The 16,966-nt window shown below is 49.8% G+C and overlaps 2 long non-coding RNA genes across 4 annotated transcripts; both read left to right on the forward strand.

The window, feature by feature from the left end:
- The first annotated feature begins 3,299 nt into the window (after positions 1-3,299).
- On the forward strand, positions 3,300-3,861 carry LOC122470107. Its single transcript, XR_006293829.1, has 2 exons — positions 3,300-3,373; positions 3,575-3,861. It is a non-coding gene; the product is annotated as an uncharacterized LOC122470107 (long non-coding RNA).
- Positions 3,862-5,372: 1,511 nt separating this feature from the next.
- LOC122470106 lies at positions 5,373-8,992 on the forward strand. 3 transcript variants are annotated; one of them, XR_006293828.1, is made up of 6 exons: positions 5,373-6,111; positions 7,181-7,262; positions 7,757-7,835; positions 8,000-8,072; positions 8,312-8,391; positions 8,569-8,992. It is a non-coding gene; the product is annotated as an uncharacterized LOC122470106 (long non-coding RNA). The 3 variants fall into 3 exon arrangements; XR_006293827.1 differs by lacking the exons at positions 8,312-8,391; positions 8,569-8,992 and adding an exon at positions 8,195-8,305 and having other exon boundaries at positions 5,373-5,761; positions 6,024-6,111; XR_006293826.1 differs by lacking the exons at positions 8,312-8,391; positions 8,569-8,992 and adding an exon at positions 8,195-8,305.
- Positions 8,993-16,966: the final 7,974 nt, after the last annotated feature.

The following is a 16,966-nucleotide window of genomic DNA, read 5'->3' on the forward strand; positions in this document are numbered from 1 at the left end:
TGCAGGTCTGGGAAGTTCTCAGGCATGAGATCTCCAAATAGACCTCCATCTCCCTTCTTCCTCTCTTGTCCTTCTGGAACCCCAGCAATACTGGTGGCTCTTTTGATGGTGTTCCACAGATGACATTTGCTCTTAGCTTCTTTTCTTTGTTCTCTGGGCTGTTTCAAAGCTCCTGTCCTATATTCACTGATGGCTTTCTTCTTTCTGGTCTGTTCTGGTGATAATACCCTCTCTTTCACCCCTCATTTCATTCACTGACTTCTTCAGCTCCAGAATTTGTTTAGTTCTCATGATTCTCTTTGTTAAATTTCTCTTTCTGTGTATGTGTGCTTTTCCTGATTTCATTGAATTTCTTTGTGTTTACTTGTAGCTCATTAGCTTCCTCAAAAGAGCTATGTTGAATTCTTTGTCATGTAAGTCACAGATGTCCTCCCTGTCTTTGGGATCAGTTACTGGAAGATAAATGAGGGATCTTTTGGTGATGTCATGTTTCCTTGGTTCTTTATGTTCCTTTGAGTTTTGTGTTGCTCCTTTCACATTGAGGTAGCAGTCACCCCTCCGATCTTTACCAGCTGCCTTCAGTTGGGGGGCACTTTTTGATGGCCCTGCTATACAGATTCTGTGGCTTTCTCCAACCTGCCATGGATACACCTGCTCCATGCTTCCTGATCCCTCTTGTGGCAGAATCCCTAAGCTTGTAGGTCTTCCCCTGATCTTACAACACACCAGACCAACTGTTAGAAACCTCTCTTTGCTTTATTGAAGGTGGTGTTACGGCTCAGGACTGCACTTTCCCCCACGCGCTGGCCTGTCTTCCGTGGGTGCTCCCCGTCCACCCGAGCTTGTCTCCTGCTGCCCCGGGAGTGCACACAGGGTGGGGTGGGCGGTGTGAGTTTTGACACTCAGGTGTTGAGGGTGCCCAAGTCCAGTGGAGGGCTCCGAAGATGAGGTTTTCCCAGGGGCTGTGACAGGCTCCGTGTTGGAGTCCAGAATGCAGTCAACAGAAACGGCATCCCTTTAAGGCTCTCTAATACTATGACCTCATCCCTGATCTCCTTCCCCCAATCACGAAGCCCCTTTAACGCCCTGGGCATTGCAAGAGAAAAATGCGTTTCTTTAGCAGCCTCCTGCACAGCGGGGGAAGCGAGGCCGTCACCGCTGGCCCTTTCCCCTGCGGGAGAGATGCCGCTGTGTCTCTGAGCTCTGCCGCCTTGGGGGAGGGGTGCTGCTGTAACGTTTTCTTTCCAACAGAATGCTGGAACTTCTCCTCTAGAAACCTGGGTTGCTACAAAGGCTATCTCGCCCATGGGTGGTCTGCCCACGTCAGCATTATCCAGCCTCCCCCAGACTGCAGCCGAGAGGGACCAGAGCCGGCTCACAGGGTCCCGCCAGTGATAAAGCCTGTACCGTGGTCTGCCTGCCCATCGCCGAAAGCATGGTGGTGAGACCCTCCCAGGCAACCTGCGTCAGGTGCTGGATCACACGGCTCCCACGGACGCACGTAAGTTTGGAGATGGAAGCTGAATTTTAGTTGTTGAAGGAAATACCTTTTTTTATGTGTATTTATTTTTTAGAGACCTGGAGTGCAAGTGGGGGAGGGGCAGAGAGAGGGAGACACAGAACCCGAAGCAGGCTGCAGGCTCCGAGCCGTCAGCACAGAGCCCGACGTGGGGCTCGAGCTCACAAACCGTGAGATCATGACCTGAGTCGAAGTCGGACGCTTAACCGACCGAGCCATCTAGGCGCCCCAGTTGTTAAAGGAGCTTATCGACAGCTGCCGCGATGCTGTCGTCACTGTGATGGACGCTAATTAGGCTCGCGCTAATCATTCTACAATATATATGGGCTTCACATCGTCACTGTACGCCTTAAACTTAGACGTAACGTGTCAGTTATGTCTCAAAGTTGGAAAAAGCAATTTGAACCGGGCTCTTTAATTCCCAGGTACGTATATCTGAGCCGGGAGTCTCCCTTATGCCCCAAGCATGTCCATACTAATCTGCGGGCTCCCTCCCCAGGTGTGTCCGCCCTCGCATGGCAGGCAGCCTCCCTAACTCAGTGCCTCTTCTGGGAAGTGGACCGCTCTCCCCAGGTGTGTCTCCGACCGGGAATATTTCCCCAGCACTCGAGGTGCTCTTGCCCCGAACAGCAGTGTCTAATTCCCCAGATGTGTCTGCTTGGACACACAGAGTCTTGCTAAGTGTACAGGTAGGTCTCCGTGAACGTAGGGCGTCCCCTCTGAGTCGAAGTGATTCGTTGTCCTCCGGGCGTATCTACAGCGACCTGAGGTCCACACACTGACACGGCACGTTTCCCTAATTTCCCAGGTGTGTCTCCTCTGCCCTGGATACTTCTCTCTCCGAGCTTATTTACCCCAAGGGGAAACCGCCTAGCTCCCCGGGTTTATCTAATCTGTGACCTGCTGATAATGCAGACGTGCCTATCCTTACATAAGATGTCTCCCTAATACCCCACGTAGGTCTACACACTGTTAGGATGTCTCCTTAAATCCCAGTGTGTTTTCTCTGGCAACCCTGGATGTCTCTGTAATTGTCCAGGTGCATCTCCATTGAACTGGGATGTCTCCCTTCTAGCCAGGTGCCTGCTCTACCTGGGACACCCTAACTCCCCAGGCATGTATTGAGGGACCCGGGGGGCCGCCCTATTTCCCCAGGTGTGTGCCACAGCCTGATTCCAATTTCCCAGGTACGTGTCCCCTGACCCGGGATGTCTCTTTACTTCCGTCGATCTGTCCACCCAGACGTGGGATGTGTGCCTGACTCGAGTGTGTCTGCTCTGAACTGGGATGTCTACCTATTTCCATAGTGGAGTCTGTTTTGATCTTGATGTTTCCTTAATTCTGCATTATGTGTCTAACTTGACCTGGATGTCTCCCCAATTCTCCTTTTGTGTCTTCACCGAACTAGATTTCTTATGCCCCAGGTTTATCTACCCAGACATGAAATGCTGCCACCGATTCCCAGGTGTTTTTCCTCTGACCTAGGATATGTTCCTTATTCTCCAGGTTGGCTTTCCCTTACCGGGATGTCTCCCTAGTCCCCACGTGTACGTGCTCACACCTGGGCTCTCTCTTACTTCCCGAGTGCACACACTGATCTGTCTGCCGAATTCCATAGGTGTTGACCCTGACCTGAGACGTTTCTCTTATTCCATGGATGTGTTTTCTGTCTTGGGATTTCTTGCTAATTCCCCCATGTGTTTACCGTGACTTAGGATGTTTCTCTAATTACCCAGATGCTTCTACTCTGACCTGAGTGTCTCCCTAATCCCCAGATATGAATACTCTGACTTCCGATGTCTCAAAGTAACCCAGACTTCTACCCTGACCTGGGATGTCCTGCAAGTTCCCCGGGTGAGTCTACCTGACCTGAGACGTTACCCAGTTCCCTGGGTATAGACACCCTGACATCACTGGTGTCCCTAATAACCCAGGTGTGTCTCCCTAATTCTCAAGGTGCGTGGACACCGAAAAGGGATGTCACTCTAATTCCCCAGTTGTATCTACAGTGACGTAGTCTGTGTATTCTTCAGCTACGGATGCCTTTATCTTCAGAGTCAGAAGATAATTCTCCAAATGTGCCAACGGTCAAGTGGAATGCTTCTTATTCCCCATGGGAATGGGATGCACTGACATGGGATGTCTCATTAGAACCCCAAGGAACTCAGACTATGAGATCATGACCTGAGCCGAATTCGGACGCCGAACCAGCTGACCCACTCAGGCGCCCCGGTTGTTAAAGGAGGTACCTTATGCTGCCATGATGCCGGTGTCACTCTGGACACTGATTTTGTATCTTGTACCCTTACTGGATTCACTTATCAGTTCTAAGTTTTCCTGTGGAGTCTGTAGTGTTTTCTCTATATAGTATCGTGTCGTCTGTGTAGTGAAAGTTCCACTTCTTCCTTGCCAATTTGGACGCCTTTTATTCCTTTGTCTTGTCTGACTGCTGTGTCCTCCTTCATTGGGATTTTAATGTCAGCTTCCAATTTGGCCAACTTCTGACCTTGGAGCTCATTATAAAAATCCTTCCAAATATCTTATTTGTAGGTTTTAGCAGAGATAAACAGTAAATATGCCTGGCAATAGTACACTTTTTTTTTTTTGGCTTCTTTTAAACCAAAGGTAGATCAAGCTACTCAAGCAAAACTAATAAGCCCTTTATGACATATCCACGGACTCGAGATGTATGTCCTAGGAGGGTGCAAAAGATTTAGTCTTCCCAAGATCCAGAACTACTCCCAAAGATAGGCAAGATCTAGAAAGTTCCCCTGAGAGCTGGCAACAGTCAGTAGGATGGCAGCCACAAAGGGGGTGCAACCCGTATCTCAGGCCAGCCATATTCTCAGGGCCCCTGACCTTGCACTTACAAGAATCCACAGCCTGCAAGCCCCAGGCAGGCAGAAAGCCAAGCCAGAGGCCCGGGACACACAGCAAGACAAATAGGAAAGCAGGAGCTGTCCCTGGGAGGAAGAGGGTCAGTGACCAGAGGGGATCCCCAAACCAAATTCACAACAGTCTGGATTTGAAAGTGAAGAGACAACATGATACTTGACCCCACTCTCTCTGCCGGCCTCTCCGCTTCCTCAGGGTCCTGCGTGTAGGCTCCGGAGCGGGTGCGGTGTCCCAGTGGGTCTCGTCTGGGTCACCAGAGACTGTAGACGAGGAAAAATTAATTTTCCCTCTGCCCTTTCTAGTGCGTTCTTGGCTGAGAACTTGTAACTGGACAAGCTGGTCTAGGTCACAGGTTTCCGACCACGGCCGCTGTGATTCAGGGCTGCCCTCAGACGCTGCCATTTCTGCCACTGTGTATGCGCTCCGGAACCCCACTTCCCATATAAAGAGCTGGGGCACAAGAATATGGAGCTCTCAGCTCTCTAGAACTTTAGGTCTCATGTCTCCTCGGTGTCTGTCTGGCAGATCTGTCGCTCTTACCTTAGGGTCACACCAAGACCGCCAGTAGTTCCCCAAGTGGAATGGTGGGCCCACCAGCAGAACCCAACACGTCAAGACTGTGGATAACGCAGGGCTTAGGGGCTTCGGGTCCACGTAGAACCACCTGCCAGCTCCAGCTGGCCCACTAAATCCTGGCCAGGAAAAGCCCATCAGACCCGGGAGCTCGAACGCAAACAGAGTAGAGCTCAGATCCAAGAGGAACTTCCCCGCGGCTGTGGAAACATGAGAAAGACCAAGAACTAAAAGGGCTCAGCAGGCACCCATGCCCACGTTTCTTGTCATCCCCAAAGCCATTAGCAGTCTGAATACCATCCTCGTCATCAACACTGTTAAAAGAAATTTTGGGGGCGCCTGGGTGGCTCAGTTAAGCATCTGACTTCAGGTCATGATTTCCCCGTTCGTGGGTTCGAGCCCCGCATCGGGCTCTGTGCTGACAGCTCAGAGCCTGGAGCCTGCTTCGGAGTCTGTGTCTCTCTCTCAGAGAAAACATTTTCTAGTCAACTTACGGATCTAGCTGGCTTCTATTTAGTGATTCATGAGTCAGGCAGCATGCAACCTAGCGATAGAAAGGAGCACCAAAGAGCTGCACGACGCACGAGATTCTTACAGACCACGTGAGCAGGAACGGGCAGATTCGCTGGGCATCTGCTGATGGGTAAGCATGGTTACTCTTGTTATATGGGCCCCAGGGAAGTCTCGGAGCAGGTCGGGTACCTTGTGCGGAGCAGGTGAGAGCTGATTGGCTGACCTAGGCCTTCCTCTTCTGGGAGAGCAGAGCATAGAAATGTAAGTTTTGGTTTGCTGACACGGGGCTTAACATTAGTGACTCCGTTTTGGATGTAATCTGGTTACTTTAACGACATTGACGTGAACTACATCCATAGTAGTTCCCTAAGCGTGGTGGCCGTGATCTGGATTGTATCTCAAGTTCCTCTGGGAAGTATACCTGAGCTGGGATGTCTCCAAAGTTCCCCAGTTAGGTCTAACCTGATCTAGTATATGTCCCTAGTCACCGAGGGTGTGTATACTGACAGTGGGTGTCTCCCAGTTCTCCAGGTTTGACTGCCCTGACGTTGGAAGTCTGCCAATTTTCCCATGGGTCTACACTGATCAAGGATATTCCCCTAAATCTCTAGGTATGTCTACTCTGACCTGGGAGGTGACCCTTATTCTGTGTGTACCCTGATCAATGAGGTCTTTGAAATACAGAGACCTGTGGGGTTTCTCTAATTCTCTGAGTGTGCCTACTCTGGTACGCACTCAGAGATGTATCCCTAATCCTGTGTGTGAACCCTGAAAGGTGGTGTCCCCCAATCACCCAGGGGTGCCCTCCCTGATTTTATCTGTCTTTAATAACCAGAAGTGTCTTCTCTGACCTGAGATATACCTTATCATCAATTGTGACTGACCTGGGATGTGTCCCTAATTCACCACGTGTGTCTTCAGTGACATTGGATAGCCCCCTAACTCCCCAGGTGTTTCTACCCTGACCTGAAATGTTTTCTTTGTTCCCCAAGTGTGTCTGCCCTAAACTCGTATTATCTCTGAAAATTCCTGTATCTTCTCTGACCTGGTCCATCCCCTTAGAGCCCAGTTGTGTCCACATGGGCACAAGTGAATCTAATGCCAGATGTTTCTGTCGTGACCTGGTTTGTCTCGCTCTTTAGGTGTTGACCTGGGATGTGCAATTCCTCCTCCGTGTGTCCACTGACTTGAGAGGTCTCGTGTTTATTGGTACCACTCTGGAAGTCCCCTCTCTGCTCTGTTGTATTCTGACGCAGCACGTCTGCTTACTTCCCCAAGTCCACCTACCCTGACCTTCAGGGTCTCCACGACTCCTGAGATGTTAGCTCACCTGGACCGCTGACTAGTTCCCCAGATGTGTCTACAAAAAGCGGTATTTTATTGTAATATACCAGTTATGTCTACACTGACCTGAGCGGTCTTAATTCCCCAAGTGTGTCAACACTAACCTAGTATGATTCCATAGATTCCCAGCTGTATCTGCCTCGACATTGGATGTCTCCACTTGACCTGCTGTGACTACCTAGTATCTCAGGCATGTCCACTCTGACCCGGAACATCTAACGCCTCAGGTGTGGCCACTTTGCCCTGGAGCCTCCCTGGTTCCCCAGTTGGGCCTGCCGTAATCTGAGATGTCAAACTCAGACGTGTCTACTCATACCTGGGATGTCTAATCCACAGATGTGTCCACGCTGAACAGGGATGGCTTCCTAAAACCCCAGATGTGTCTATCCTGACCCCGGATGTGTCCCAAACTTTCAAGGTGTGTCCATACTGAGGTGTGGTGTCCCTCTGGTTTTGCAGGAGTGTCTACGCTGACCTTTTTGTTCACATAAAACCCCAGTGGTGTATGTCTGAGCGGGGATCTCTCCCTAATTCCTCAGGCAGGCCTACCCTGCATCGGAATGTCTCACATTCCCCGTGTCCAGCTGACCTACGAGATCTCCCTGGTCTCCCAGGCATGTCTACTCTGATCTGTGGTCTCCCTAACCCCCCCAAGTGTGTCTCCTCTGACCTGGGTTGTCTCCCTGCTTCATCTAAGTGTCCACCTTGACACGGTGTATCTCCCCAGTTACCCTAACGTGACCGAGGTGTCTAATTCCACGGTGAATCTATGGCCTGGGACGACCCGTTTCCCCACATATTTCTACTCCGACCAAAGAGGTCTCCTTGGCTCCACAGGAGTGTCTGCTCTGAGCTGGGATGTCTCATTCTCCAGATTCCTCTCTCTGGACCTTGAACGTCTCTGTTCTTCAGGACTGTCCAGCGTTATCCTGGGACGTATGCCTTTGTCCTTCGCCGTGTCTACTGCGAATCTGGAGGTCTCGTTCCTCAGGTGTGTTGACACAGACTTGGGCTCTCTTATTCCCAGTTGCATCTAATCTCACCTGGGAGGTCTCCCTAGTTACCAAGGTGTGTCTGTATTGTTCACGAAGGGCTGTTTCCCCCAGGTCATCCACCTTGACCAGTGAACCCTGAGGTATCTCCCTATCTCTCCAGGTGTTCTGATCTGTGATGTCTCTAAGTCCCTAGGCGTGTCTGCATTGATTACAGTGACCCTTTAATGCACCAGGTAGGTCAGCCTGACTTGGGATCCCTAACTTAGGGAAGGGTCTTCCCTGACTTAGGATGTCACTCTGCTACCCCCCACCCCCCACTGTGTCTAGCCTGATCTGGAATCTCTCTCCCATCCAGGCTCTCCCCAGATCCCCAGATGTGTCTACCCTGACACGTGATGTCCCCTGAGTTCCCCTGTTTCTATTTTGATGTGGAATGTCTACAGTAACCTGGAATGTCTCCTTAATTCCCCAGGTATGTCTACCCTTACCGGGATATCTGTTTAGTAACTCAGATGTGTCTACACAGATGGGGCATGTCTACTTTCTTACAAAGTAAGTGCATCTCTTTTGACCAGCGATGTTTCCCTAGTATCCCAGGTTGTGTCTATCCTAAGATGGCCCCGTTTCCCCAGGGGAAGATACCATGCCTTGGGATGTCACCTTGATTCCTCGGGAATTTCTATACTAATCTGAGAAACCGGTTTCCCCACGTATGTTCTCTCACTTCAGAGGTCTTGAATTCTCTGGCTCCGTCTACTCTGACCCGGAATGTCTCCCTGTTTACCCTGCTGTATGTCAGCCGAACCTCGATGCCTCCTTAATGATCAGCTGTGTGTACATGTACCTGCATAGCTTTTCCCCTGCTCTTATCTGAACTCTACCCAGGAGGGTCTGCACTTGAGGATGTGTACCTAATTTCCCACGTGGCTCTTCTGACCTTTGTTGTAACCTTATTCCCTGCTATGTCCACACTCACATGGGGTGTCTTCATAATTCTCAAGATGAGTTAAGTATTTCTCAGGATGGTCCCTACATCCCCGGTCTGCCTCCCCTGACCTAGAATTTCTCTCGAAGCCCCAACATTACTCCTACTCCCCTCATGTGTCTACTTGACCAGTAATGTCTCCCTGCAACACAGATGTGTCTACTCTGACCTCGTGGATCTGCCTAATTCCCCCGGTGTGTCTATACTGATGGGATGTCTAATTCCCAAAGTGCTTCTATACTAATCTGGGATTTTGACCTGGTTGCCTAGGAGTGCCTACCTTTATAAGGTATTTCTCCAAGATTCCCTTGGTGGGTCTATCTACTGAAGAATACCTACAGTTACATAAGAATCTGTTACCACTTTTACATTGTGGGTTTTTAATGTTTATTTTGTGTGCACACAGGGTGGCAGGGGTGGGCAGAGAGACTCCCAAGCAGGCTCCATGCTGTCAGCACAGAGCCCAACGCCGGGCTCGATCCCACGACCCTGGGATCATGACCCAAGCTGAAATCCAGAGTCAGACGTTCAACAGGCTGAGCCACCCAGGCGCCCCGTCATGTTGTGCCTACATACGTAACTCAGAAAAAAATTAAAACCCAATTGCACATTGTAAAAAACAATGCAGATTGACTTGTAAAAGTAAAAACAATCTCATTATAACCAATTTGATCTTTCCAGGTGCTTAAACTTGGGCAAATGGGAATCTTGGATTTGGGGTATTTTCCAGACATTTGATTTATCCTCCTGTTTCTTGTGTTAATACCCGTTATTGTGTATCTTTTCAAGAGTCTTCAGTAAACACTAATCGTGATCTCCATGCGAGCTGAAGAACCTAATGAGATTCTGGTTCATGATCTTCAATGTCCAAAGAAGGGTCACGTGATGCTAAACAGTCAGCCGCTCTCCGTTCAACAGGGAGAGTGATCGACGGGAAGGGACTGGTTTTTATGTTAATGTTTATTTTTAAGAGAGGTGCAGAGAGAGAGGAGGACAGAGGCTCTGAAGCGGGCTCCACACTGACAGCAGAGAGCCTGACATGGGGCTCAAACTCATGAACCATGAGATCATGACCTGGGCCAAAGTCAGACACAACCCACTGAGCCACCCAGGAGCCCTGGAAGGGATTTTTTTTTTTTTTTTAATGGAGGGGTGCCCAGTGGCTCAGTCAGTTAAGTGTCCAATTCTTGATTTTGGCTCAGGTCATGATCTCAGGGTTGTGGGGTCGAGCCCCACATCAGGATCCACATTGAGCATGAAGCCTGCTTGGGATTCTCTCTCTCCCTTTCTCTCAAAAGTAAGATAAAATCTTAAAAGACAAATGAAACCGAGGGGCACCTGGGTGGCTCAGTAGGTTGAGTGTCCAACCGGCTCAGGTCTCGATCTTGCAGTCGACGAGTCTGAGCCCCGCTGGGGGCCTCTGTGCTGACAGCTCAGAGCCCGGAGCCTGCTTCAGATTCTGTGTCTCCCTCTCTCTCTGCCCCTCCCCTGCTCATGCTCCGTCTCTGTCTCAAAAAATAAAATAAACATTAAAAAAAAATAAAACAAATGGAGACCACAGGTTGGGTATGCCCCCATACCAGACTCAGTCACCTAACCAGATTTTAAAACTGTCATTCCAAAAATGCTAATAACTCCAATTTTAAACAACACTTGAGCTTTCTTCGAGTCAGCATGACTTTACAGATTCCCAGCTAATCAGCTATATTCAAGTAAGCTGATGCACTGAAAAGCCATGTCAGTCCCCAACTCCAGTCACAATGGAAAGTGTTGGACTTGCACATTCCTACTTTACAGACGGGCCTGTGACAGCTGAGAGCCGCTTCGTAGCCACTTGCCATTTGAATGTGTCCCCATTTCCAAAATGCTGGTTTCTCAGTAAAATACTCAGCTCAAGTAAAGTGCTCTGGATTTTAGTTTTCTAGTAGACTCACCTACAGAACTCGACATTCCAGGTGGGTGCAGATACACCAGATGAAGCAGGGGGGTGAGAAGGCATCCTACAGTAGGGGGACACCCTGGAGACCTAGGCAGACATCCCAGGCAAGAAGTGACAAACCTGGGGAATAAGGCATCGAAGGTCAAAGTAGGCAGAGCCAGGGAGCTAGGGAGACGAAACGGGGAATTAGGGAGACATCCCAAGTCAGGTTGACAAGACCTCGCCGGTCAGAGTAGACCCAGCTGGGAAACGAGACCTCCCAGGTCAGCAGAGAAACTCATGGGGACTAAGGGAGACCTCCCACAACAATGTAGACATTCGTTGGGAACCAGGGAGACAGGCCAATTCAGCGTAGACTCAGGAGACCTCTCTGGTCAGACTACACACACCCAAAAAAGCCCTCCCAGGTCAGTGTAGACACATCTGGAGTTTTAGGGAGACCTATGAGGTCAGTAGAGGCATATGGGGAAATAAAGATAGATGCCAGGTAAGAGTAGACACATTTTGTGAATTAGGGAGAAAATCCGGCTCAGGATGGTTACAGCTGGGAGTCAGGGTGACATCCCTGGTTGACATTTCAGGGGAACAGAGAAGACGTTCCTTGTCAGCGAAGACACACTTGGAAAACAAGACCACACGGATCAGCACTGACACACCAGCGTAATTGGGTGGACAGACACATCCGAGGCATTAGTGAAAAGTCCCGGTTCAGGGTAAACACACCTGGAGAATTAGACCTCTCAGGTCAGTGTAGACATACCTAGGATATCAATGGGACATTCTAGGTCAGAACAGATACAAATAGGGAATTAAACATCCCAGATGAGTGTTGACACGCCAGAGAGACAACCAGATCAGGGGATAAATAGGGAATCGTTCCAGGTCACTGAAGATGTACCTGAAAACTAGAGTGACATCCCAAGCCAGGACAGACACACTTTGGGTATTAAGGAAACACCTCAAGTCCGTTTAGGCAAACCTGAGGAACTGGGGAGCTGTCCAAGGTTGCTACAGAAACACCCGGGAACAAGAGATAATCGAGTCTAGGACACACCTGGTGACAGAGACAATCCCAGGCCAAAGGAGAAGTACCTTGTGGATTAAGGAGACATTCCAAGTCGGTGTAGACCTGCCTGGGGAACATGGGAGACATAAGTTCACGTAGACAAACCTGGGGGATTAGGGAGGAGCCCAGTTAAGTCTAGATCCACCTAGGAAATAGATATCCTGGGTCAGAGTAGACATTCCTGGGGAATTAGAGAAATGCCCCAGGTCAGGGTAGACATACCTGAGGAATTTGGGATACATCCCAGATCAGGGTGGATGCTTGAATTAGGGGACATCCCAGATTACGGTAGAGACACTTGGTGATAAGACCTCCAAGATAAGAGAAGGCAAACACACAGAGATACCTCCGAGTCACAGAAGAGCCCCCTGGGAAATGACACGTCAGTGTAGATGCACCTGAGGAATTACAGAAATATGCCAGCTCAAAGTTAATGCCACTGGGAAATCAGGCAGTGTACCAGGTAATCGTAGACCTCCGAAGAAATCGGTATACTTCCAAAATCGGTGTAGACGTGACTAGGGAACTGGAGGTCATCTAAGGCTAGTGGAGACCCAACTGGAAAATTAGTATAGACACACCTGGGTTAGTAAGGAGGCCGCCGAGTTCAAAGACGACCTACCCGGGAAATAGACATCCCACACAAGAGAAAAGACCTCCCAAGTGAGGAATTAGGCATCACCGTTCAGAGAAGACGCTCCCGGAGAGGCAGTAAAGTCCCAGTAGAACAGTCACACCTGGTGAGGTGGGGACGCACCTCAGGTCAGCTTAGAGTCACTGGTGACGTCGGTGTACATCCCAGGTCAGTGATTACACAACCGGGGCACTGCCGAGAGGAGAGCAACTCAGGCAAGTCGGTCTTGGAAAACAAGGGCGTCGGCGCAGGTGTGGGCAGACCCATCTGGACAATCAGGAGGCCTCCCCGCAAGAGAAGCAGCCGAGCACTGAGAGAGGCCCTGCTGGGCACGCTGGGGAACTGAGGAGAACCCCAGTCCGGGGCAGACACGGCTGGGCATTACGCGGACATCCTCTTCAGGAATCAGACACATCCCAGTGTAGACACGCTTGGGGAACTGCCGTACCGAGGCAGTGACATCCGTAGATATTTGAGGGAACTTTAGACACAAACTTCCCTCAATTAGGGAGACATCACTGATTAGCGCAGACTCTCTTGGGGAACGAGGGGGATAGTGTAGCCAGATTCAAAACAGGGAAAAATTCAGACTTCTAGGTCAGAGTAGACCCATGGAGAATTAGGGAGAAGGGAGACATGCCACGTAGAAGAACACAATTGGAAATTAACGAGACTTCGCAAGGCAGTAGAGACACATCTGGGAAACCGGCCGCAAACCGGGAGTTAGAGCCTCCGTCAGAGTGGACACACCTGTGCAAGTGAGGCGCCGTCCTAGGTGAAAGCAAGCACACGCGAAGAATTAGAAGGTAATCCCGTTAAGGATACAGACACAAGTGATCACGGATACACCCAGGCGAGGGCAGAAACACCTGGGGGTTAGGGAGTCATCCTGGGCTAGGGGAGACACCCCTGGGGTATCAGAGATACATCCCAGGTTAGGACAGACAAACATGGAGAAAAAGACCACCCAGGGCATATGCCACGAAGAGTGCTGGTGAGATAACGGGTCAGAGAAGACACAGGAAAGTATAAAGACAGCCCAGGTCAGTGGAGGCACACCTACGGACTTCTGGCTACGCACCGGGTCAGGATATACACTCCTTGGGAACAGCTAGATATGCCAAGTCACAAAAGACCCGCAGTAAGAATTAGAGACCTCCCAGGTCAGTGTAGACCAATGTGGGGAAATAGTATTTCAAGGTCAGCGGAGATCTACTTTGGAAATCAAGGAGACAACCCAGGTCACAACAGACACACCAGTGGATTTAAGGAGACCTATCTGGACAGAGAAGACACACCAGAGGAGACAGGAAGAAATCCAAGGTCAGTGCAGACTCTCGTGAGGGATGAGGGTCATAGTCCAGGTCGGTGCGGACCTACCTGGAGATTTAAAAAGACATCCAAGGTCTGAGTAGAGACATACGGGAAAGTATGCAGACCTGCCAGGTAAGAAGAGACCTCATTTCTCAGTGTGACATACCATGGAGTCAGGGAACCATCAGTAGGTCAGAGTAGATGCACTAGTGTAATTAAGGAGACCGCCAATGTCAAGATCAACAGAACTGGGGAACAGGGAGACATCACAAAGCAGAAACACCAGTGACATCCTAGGTCACAGTAGTCACATCTGTGGTCTTAGACACGTTCCAGGTCAGTGTTGACAACGCTGGGAAAGTAGGGAGACCTCCCAGGACGGTGTGGCCTGACCTGGGGAAAGGAAGACACTAAGCTCTGCAGACACAACCGGGACCCAGGAAGATCACACAGGTCCGAGGCACAGAGCTGGGAAGCTAAGGACACCTCCAAGGTCACTGTAGACACTCCTGGGAATTTATAGAGACCTCCCAGGTCTGTGTGCACAGACCCGGAGGATTAAGCAGATAAGTAAGATCAGGGAAGACCCATTCTGGAATTGGCAATATGCCCCAGGACACGGAAGATGCATCTGGGAAGTTAATATGAATTCTAAGTGTAGTCTCACAAGCAGAATTTGTGAAATATTCCAGTTCAGAGTAGACATACCTGGGGAATTAGGAGAATCCCAAACCATGCTACACAGACAGGGCTATGGGACACCTAATGACAGTGCTGACACACCTGGGGAGATAGCCCAGGTAGTGTAGACACAAGTAAGGAATTAGGAGGATATGCCAGGTCAGAGTAAACACATCTGATGTGTGTGGAGTTATCCCGGGTTTGAGACGGACACCTGTGCAATTAGGAAGCTATCCCGGGTCCGTGCAGACACACTTGTGTCAGGGATACATGCCATGTCAGCGCATACAGAACTGTGGAAATAAGACGACAGCCCATGTCAGTGTCGTAGCTTGAGAAGGAGGGGGAGATCTCAGTTTTGTGTAGACATCCTCGGTTAACCAGGGACACATCCCAGGTTAGAATGACGCTTGTGGGAGGTAAGGAAGTACCCATGTCAGGACAGACACCTGGGGTATTAGCGAAACATCCAAAGACCATGTAAGCACACTTGGGATATGCTGGAGACATCAAGGTCAGAGTAGACACCCATGGGGAATTAGAGGGTAGTCCTAGTGTAGACATGCCTGCTGTATTAGGGAGACATCCCAGGCAGCATAGACACTCAGGGGGACTTAAGGAGATAACCCATTCCAGTTCAGATACTCTGGCACTATTAGACACATCCCAAGTCAGTGTAGACACACACGAGGATCTGGAGAGACCTCACTGGTCAGGACAGACACTACTGCAGACTCAGAAAGGCGAACTGTCACAGAGTCAACACCTCTGAGAATTAGATCTATCCCCCACCAGTTTAGACACACCTGAAATCGGGGAGATATTTCAGAAAATCCAAGGGGATAGGGAGGCACGTGAGGTTTGAGTAGACACGCCACTAGAATTAAGGAGCTAGCTCTCGAGAAAACATACCCAGACGATTAGGGAGACGTCCCAAAGTGGTGTAGACAACCGAGTCAAGTATAGACACACCTGGGGAGCTAGCGGGATAGCCAGGTCAGGGTAGACGCTCTTGAAAAGTAGACCTTCCAGGCCAGGATGGACATACTTGGGATATTAGAGATCAGGGTAGACACATCTTTACAGAGAGAGGGGAGAAAAAAAAAAAAGGTTAAAGCAAAAACACCTGGGGTTCTCCGTAGATACACCAGGTCAGAGAAGGCACACAAGACCCTAGTCAGTGTTGACTCACCTGAGAAATCAGAGAATCATCTGAAGTCAGTGTAAACATGCCTAGGGAAATACGGAAACACCCAACTCAGGATAAAAGCACGTGTGGATCTATGAAGATACACCATGTCAGAGCAGACACACCTATGGGCAGTGTAGACACATCTGGGAATAAGACACCTTTAGTCATAACTGAGACACCTGGGGATTGAGAGCAATATCCCAGGTCTGTATAGACACACGTGGGGAATTAGGGAGACATCCCGAGTCAAGGCAGACACTCTTAGGGAATTAGACTAGATCAGGGGAATGTGAGCCACACCCACACCGGAGGAGACGCATCTGGGGAACGAGGTAGATGCCCCACATTAGAGGAGACACAGCTGGGGAGATATGGACACATCCCAGATCAGTGTACACACTCCAGGGGGAATTAAGAGATATCGTACGTCACAGGAGACTCACTGGAGAACTAGGGAGACATCCAAGGTCAGAGTTAGACGCACCTGGAGAGTCAGGGTTGCAACCTTGGGAGCTTCCCAGGTGAAATCTGAGACCAGCATTCCTACCTGGAGGGCAGAGGGAGACCAAGAAAGAGGCAGATCATTCCAGGTTGGTAGGTGGCAGGTTTAATAAGCAAGAGAACTTACATTCAAGGCTTGTCTTGGGTAGATGCTGACGGGTAGATCTCTTCACCCACTCGCCAAACCCTGAAAGTTTAAATAGAGACCTTAACTGGGTTCAGTCACATATTACCATCTAGATGGTCTCAACACCACATCTCGATGGAAGGCTATGTCCTTGGGGCAGCTTCTGAGAACAAAGCAGAGAAGGCGAGCAGAAGGTACATGCTAATGAGCGGGGGGGTGGGGAGGGTGACGAGTCTCCAGTTGCCTGGTGTAGCTCATGCATCAGCTAGTGGTCACATCCTCTTGGTGACCAGCTCCAATATTCTGGGTCAGAGTAAACACATTTTAGGGAAAAGAGAGACATCTCGTGTCAGTGTAGAAAACTGGGAATTAGAAAGTCATGCCAGGTCAGGGAAGATGCACCTAGTAATTTGGGGAGACATACAATGTCAGAGTCAACATACCTGGGGAACGAGGAAGATTCCCAAGTCCGAGGAAACCAAACCGGGAACTAGATTCCAGGTCAGAACAGACACATGGGGTTCATCATGGAGACATAGCTGGTCAGGGTAGGCAACCTGAGATCTTAGGCAGATATCAAGGGACATCTTAGGTCAATATAGATATTCTTGGAGAATTTAGAAGTCATCCAAGTTCAGTGTAGTCACAACTTGGGAATTAAGGAAACATTTCTGGTCAGTATAGATAT

Source organism: Prionailurus bengalensis, chromosome D3 (genome assembly GCF_016509475.1).
Source record: "Prionailurus bengalensis isolate Pbe53 chromosome D3, Fcat_Pben_1.1_paternal_pri, whole genome shotgun sequence".
Lineage (NCBI taxonomy): Eukaryota > Metazoa > Chordata > Mammalia > Carnivora > Felidae > Prionailurus > Prionailurus bengalensis.